Source organism: Castor canadensis, chromosome 8, assembly GCF_047511655.1.
Source record: "Castor canadensis chromosome 8, mCasCan1.hap1v2, whole genome shotgun sequence".
Lineage (NCBI taxonomy): Eukaryota > Metazoa > Chordata > Mammalia > Rodentia > Castoridae > Castor > Castor canadensis.
Window position 1 is genome coordinate 141773933 of NC_133393.1, and position 6459 is coordinate 141780391.

Genomic DNA, 6459 nt, shown 5'->3' on the forward strand with positions numbered 1-6459 from the left:
GGTTATATAACTTTTCAAAGCTTTTTCACACGGCACCTCATTTGTTTTTCCTCAGTACCCTATGAAGAAGGCAAGGGAGAGCTTCTTTTCTATGTTGACAACTAAGGAAAGAGATGCAGGCAGGCCCCATGCTGCACCAGGCACTCAGATAGCTGAGCTCCTAATGGAGACCAAAGGTCCAAGAAGCTGGTTCAGTGCTGTTCCCACCTTGATTGTGGGAGTGGCTTCCAGGCCTCTTAACTTCTGCCTCATACTGAAGTCTCTCCAGTCCAAATCTGACTACTTGAATATGAATTACAGTACACCTCTACTGCTCGTTGACTTCACAGGGAATTAGAAAAGTGTTTCTCAAATCTCATTTCACTTGGGAAATATGGAAGATGCAGATTCTTGAGCCCCATTGCAAGGTTCTGTTTCAATATGTTGGTGGAGAGTCCAGAAACATGCATTCCAGGTGAGTTTGATATGGATGGTTCGCCTGGTACGTTTTGAGAAACAATGAATAAAGGAGGTCGAAGGGGGAGGATGTCTATGTCTGTTTCCTTTCCTGCTCTTTCCCTCCTCCTCCAGATAAGGAGGAGCTCTTACCTGATTGGTCAGATTCTGAGACATGAATCAAGCTATACCATATTTACCAATGCCAGTGGATATTGGCATTTGTTTTAAAATATCAAGTCTCTCCTCTTTTCTGTTTCTTGCAGCTGTTGTGATGTGACATTGCTAAGTTGAGCCAAGGTCCCTCAGTGTTGCCCTACTTTGTGCTTGTCTTTTGTTTTCTTTGTACGCTGTCCTGTCTCTTTGATCATATAGGCTAGCCAAAAAGTAATGAGACACGAGACATTTGTTGGGAGGTTCTTGTAGACACTTAGATTAGGTTGCAAGCTGTCCTTAATCTTGACAGTGTTCCACATTGCCTATACCAGGCAGTGGTCCTGATAAAAATGAAGTTGGATCTGTTTACATTTGATCTTTTTTCCTAAGAGTATGGACCCTTTAAGATTAGTAGTTAGCAGTTACTGAATGCATGCTATGTGCCAAGCAGTGTGTATTTTGTATGAATTAACCTGCTTAATTTTCATAACAATCTTATGAGGAAGTACCATTATTATTACTTTTTTTCCCAGATGATGGAAAAATTGCCTGAAGTTTTCTCATTGGTGAGTGATGGAACATCAAGTTGAAACCAGACCTTCTGACTCTAAAGCCCAACCTATTCTTACCCATAACACTTCATCTGCTTTGGAGCTCAATGTGGAGAGAACACTTGGATGCAGGTAGAACTTTGGCGTTTTGAGGTGCCATGGGCATATATCATTTTATATCATCAAAACTCTTCCCAGAATCCCTGACAGAGGATAATTCTTAGTATAACAGACATATGAAGGAAAAGCCATTATTTGGGAAATTAGAACCCAAACTCCACTTTGAGTTGCATTATTTAGATAATGTTTTCATTAGCTTCTTGGCTCTCTCCTGAAGGAGAACTTAACTCATTGATCCCCTGTAGCTACTGCTCTAATTTCTATAACTTCAGTTGTTCTGGGATCAATTGTTGCTGAAAGTTTTAGTGGTTCCATTTTCTTTGAGTCTGTTGCAAGAACGGGGCTGTTATTCCCTATCTTAGAACAGCCTATTAATCAGAAAGAAAGGTCACACCATAAATCGATATGAGTTGGGTATGATTGTCCCCAAACAGTTTTGCACTGCCAAAAGTGTTCTGAGCTTTGTAACATTGGTCGACATTGGCCCCAGCCCAGTGGTTTCGAGTTTTTCTTTATGGAGGTGAATAGACTAAACTCAGCACTTTCTCAGTCTCTCAGATAAGTGCACTGACATCATTGGGAAGTTATAAGAATCCACATATCAAGCCAAATTCCACCCTGGGTTCGACATCCACCACCCCTCCTCAAATCAAGCCCCGAGAGTATGGTTAAGTGAGGGTAGAACTTGGCCGGAAGCTTGTTATTTTTGCAGTTTTAATTACACATTCCACTTCCATTTGCCCAAATTAGGAGAGGAGGTTTGCTGAAGGAGACGTCGCTTATTGGCTTGCTTCAATGTCTGCTTCTTCCAGTACCTAACTTGGGAATTTTAAGAAAATAGTCAAGAATTGACATTCTACATTTGAAGGACTGGAAAGAACTTTGAACAAAGGCCATCTAGTTCAAACCCCATGGTTTTATACATCAAGACACAAAAACAAGCAAAACTCTGAGATTTGGAAAGGAAAAGTGCTCAAAGTCATGCATGGTGAGCAACAGTAACAAATCCAGGACTCTGTCCTCTTGTTTATCCACACCCAGCTGGGAAGGATGATTTATTAAGGACTGCTCTTGCTGCAGTGGAAAGGACCTTGATTTTAGAGCCGGGAAGACATAGGATTGCATCCAACTTCAGCTGCTTCCTGGTTGTGTGTTTCTAGTTTCTTAACTTCTCTGGGTCTTAATGTTCCTATTTGTGAAGTAGGGATAAATATAGCCTACTATCCAAAGGCACTGAGGCAATTAAACAAGGCAAGAGGGATATAGGTATTTGGTGAATCTTGCTCCTCTTCTCCTTAGGACTTTTGGGTTGCAAATGATAGAAACTCAAAGTGTGTTGTGTACAAACAAGAATTTGTTAAGTTTATCTGCACGATTCTAGGTATGTTTTGATTCAAAGGATGCCAGTTCCACAGTCCTGAATGGTGTCATGAGAAATGATAGCTTTCTTTTGAGTCAGTGACATTCTCAGGTCAGTTTCCTCTTGGAGTCACAGCTGGCTGTCAGCTGTTCCAGATTGCTCTCTTACAAGATTCTCAAACTGGAGTTTTGGACCCCAGGCCCAAACTCCTCGGCTTCCACATGTTAGGTCCAGTCACTCACCCTTATTTGCCAAATAAAGAGACATGGAAAAGGGCAGAGAAAGGAGATTTACTACATGACCCAGGATACACTGTAGGAAGAGGCCTAGAAAGCACTCAGCCCATCTTCAGGCTACAGACACGAGTTATTGGTTTAAATAAATAAAGAATTGAGCTGGGGAGGTATGCATTATAGGTGTGGCCTTATTCTTCAGGGGTTCTTGAGAAGTTGTTATCTAGAGTCATTGTCACCTGGCAGGTATTCTATCCTGTTAGGAGTAGTTTCCTTCCCTTGTCATGAAGATGTTATCAGTTCTGTCCTTACTAGAATCCAAGATGATTGCAAAATGACTGCAGAGAGAATGGCTTAGAGCAAAGACAGATACAAAGTGAAGGCAGAGGTGCCATGCTTTTCTCCTGCTTTTAGTTAATTTGTGGGCCTAAGTAAGGAGTTGGTGCTTTTCAGAAAAAGCAATTTAAGTACCTCTTCCCATCCAGAAAAATAGTAAACGTTTCTTTCCCAATATTTCTACCAAAGGTCTCAGGATTGAGCCACATTGGCCTACCTGTGAAATAATGAACAAACCGAAACAAAACTTTAAAACAAACAGACAAAAATATCACATACAAAATGGGACAAATCAGGTACAAAACAAATTGTGCTATGGCTTGGGATAAGATCAGAAGACCAGGTGAAGGTTACATCCTCACTCCTGAGTCTTGAAGGTGCTGGAACCATCAAGCAAACATAAATTGAAGAGGGAAGACAGTTCTCCATGACAATCAGCATATCCTGGATGGGGCACAGGAGAAGCAAAACCAATATCTACTTCCTGTCTCCTTGCCCTAGGTTTGTCAACATGCAGGAGAATTTTACTCTCTCAAAATTACTTTACATTTAATACATGCAAAAGAGAAAAGATGTGGTACTAAACTTACTGCCTCTTAAGCTAAATAATTAGACCTCACTGAGTTAGAAGAAAGAAATGTTCAAAAGAAGTATATTTCCCAGTAAGCTATGCTTTATCTTCTTATAAAATAAAAACAGCACACTGTATAAAAATAGACAAAGCATGCTTACAAATAGGGATATAAAATATCATCCCCAATCAAACTTGAGTTGCCACACACTATAGGAGTATTTTTGGCTTTGATAGTTGTAATGCTGCATATTAAAACAAAAAGTATTTATTAAACATTTACTATGTGTAAGCACTGTGACAGAGTTGAGTGCTAAGAACACAAGTACTTTAAAAATATTTTTAAGCATTCAGTAAATGCAAGAGTAGTTGAGGTCCAGCCATGTGTTTACTGTCTGCTAGGGTTTGAATGTGTCCTCCAAAATTTGTGTGTTGGAAACATAATTCCCAATGCAACAGTGTTGGGAGGTGGGGCCCCACAAGAGATGATTAGGTCGTGAGCTCCTGGCCTTATGAATGAATTAATGTTATCACAAGAGTGAGTTAGTTATCTCAAAGTCAGTTTGTTAGGAAAGCAAGCTGTCTCTCTTTCTCATCTCTCTTTGTCTCTGTCTCTCTTTCTCTTTCTCTCCTTCCCTTCTGTCTTCTGTCATGGAATAATACATTAAGAAGGCCTTTGCCAGAACCAGGCCCCTTTACATTGGACTTGTTAGCCACCAGAAGTATAAGAAATAAATATTTGTTCTTTATAAATTATCCAGTCTCAAGTATTCTGTTTTTGCAGAAGGAAATAGACTAAGACATTATCTTTCTAGGCACTATAGGAAGTAAAAAATTGAAATCTAGAAGAGAATAGCAGTTAAGTGCCTAAGGCCTGGAACTGAGATAGATTTATGTTCAAACTTGTCTTCATCACAGATCCACTGTGTGAATTTAAAGAACTTGTCCTTGAACTCTGGTCTTCATCTGTTAAATGAGCACGAGAATTACACTTTTTTCAGGGTAATTGTGAAGATTAAATCTTACAACGTATTTTAAGTTATATGACACATGGTATATGTCATAAAGTAGGCATAAAATGGTAGATAGTATGGAAATTTTTGCTTCCTGCTACCTGTGCCCCAAACCTGCATTCATTATTCATTGTATAACCCTCTCCTGCTCCCCAGAGAGAGAGAGAGAGAGAGAGAGAGAGAGAGAGAGGTTTATGTAGCAGAACTGGGTTTATGTAAAGAGCTCAAACTCTAAATATACGTGTTGTTACAGAACCTGAATATATTTTGTAACCTGCATTTGTTATGGGTTATTTTGCTGTCTGTTCTTTTGATCTGAAACTTCCACTGTGGAACATGTGTCCCAGCACATGTAAAACGTGAACTGTTAATAACACAGGAGAAACTAGGAAGGCAAAACATTTGGATATCTGCAGTGTTCATAATGGTGACTCTCACAGGAAATTGTTCTGTTTGTATTGAGGCTAACCCAACTACTAAGTGTGTGACAAAAGAAGGTAAAATAAGTGGGACAGATAGAATGGTCCAACTTTCCTAAGGATATTTGTCTAGGAATTAAAGACTGTTAAATACTGTAAAGAATGTTAATAATTAGTCTTTATTGTCAGTGTCCTTTTAGGCTTATTTTTATTTCAAATAATAGTTAAGCTGTTAGGAGTCTGGTGGATTTGACTCTTTGACAGTTGTTAGACCCTGCCCGTGTGCCTGGCTGCTTTAAGTGAGGCACTGTTAGCCAAGCAGCCCTTCTTTTGGCAACCTCCTGACTGTCATTTTGACAGCCAGGCTATTTTGAACACTTCACGGACACCTTAGAAAGCTATACTTCAGCTGCAAGGAACATAGCAACCACAGCCAATGAGGCTATGACTACTGATTCAGGAAGCCTCACTCCAATCATGACCACTCCAGACAACATGCAATGGTTTTGGAAAACTTCATTCACAGAATGTCTTGCACACAAGACAAGTCTAGATGACCTTCCTCACCCTGTCATGCTCACTCAGGCCAGAGAGGGAGCACCTCTCCAGTAACTCAACAGAATCTTTCTGATTGACGCACTGTAAGGTCTGTGATAGGTCCTTTGGAAGGGCTGTGATTGGTGCCTATGTAGGGCTTGTTATTGGCAGAACTGGAAGCTGTGTTATGACTGGTAGAAGTAAAATTTCTCCTCTGTCTACATAACCAGGCTGTTTTACAAATATTTTAAGGTAACATAGAGGCCCTATCCTATGTGAAATCCCCCCAGGTGTTGCAACATTAAGCCTAATAAATGGTTTCTCCTGAATGATCTCTTTGCTTATTTGTGTTTATCATGAGTAAAGCAGGCTGGGCTGGTAATATGAAGAACAGACAGGACTCTGGGCAGCACCAGCAGCATCAGTATCTATAATAGTAGCAAGGAACACCTTAAAGGTCCTAGAGAAGTCACCAGGAGCTGAGGCCCCAATACCCAAAGCTCAGAGCTAGAGGGCAGCTAAAGAGTTCTAGAGAATGACTGAGGGTAGAAATTACAAAAAGCTAAGGTTGGGGATCCTTCTTTCAAAAAGGGTGGACTTTTATTAGGGGATAGAGCAAGAGGCCCACTCAGTTATTATAAGTTACGGCTTTCACCAGAGTGCTTTGGGCTCCTTTGCCTAGGCAGGAAGGGGGAAAAAAAACAATCACTATTTTGTAGGGCAACTGA

The 6459-nt window shown here is 40.3% G+C and overlaps 1 long non-coding RNA gene across 1 annotated transcript; it reads left to right on the forward strand.

Moving 5' to 3' along the window:
- Positions 1-285: 285 nt before the first annotated feature.
- Positions 286-6050, forward strand: LOC141425575 (uncharacterized). Its single transcript, XR_012450551.1, has 3 exons — positions 286-454; positions 1125-1274; positions 2013-6050. It is a non-coding gene; the product is annotated as an uncharacterized lncRNA (long non-coding RNA).
- The last annotated feature ends 409 nt before the right edge of the window (positions 6051-6459 follow it).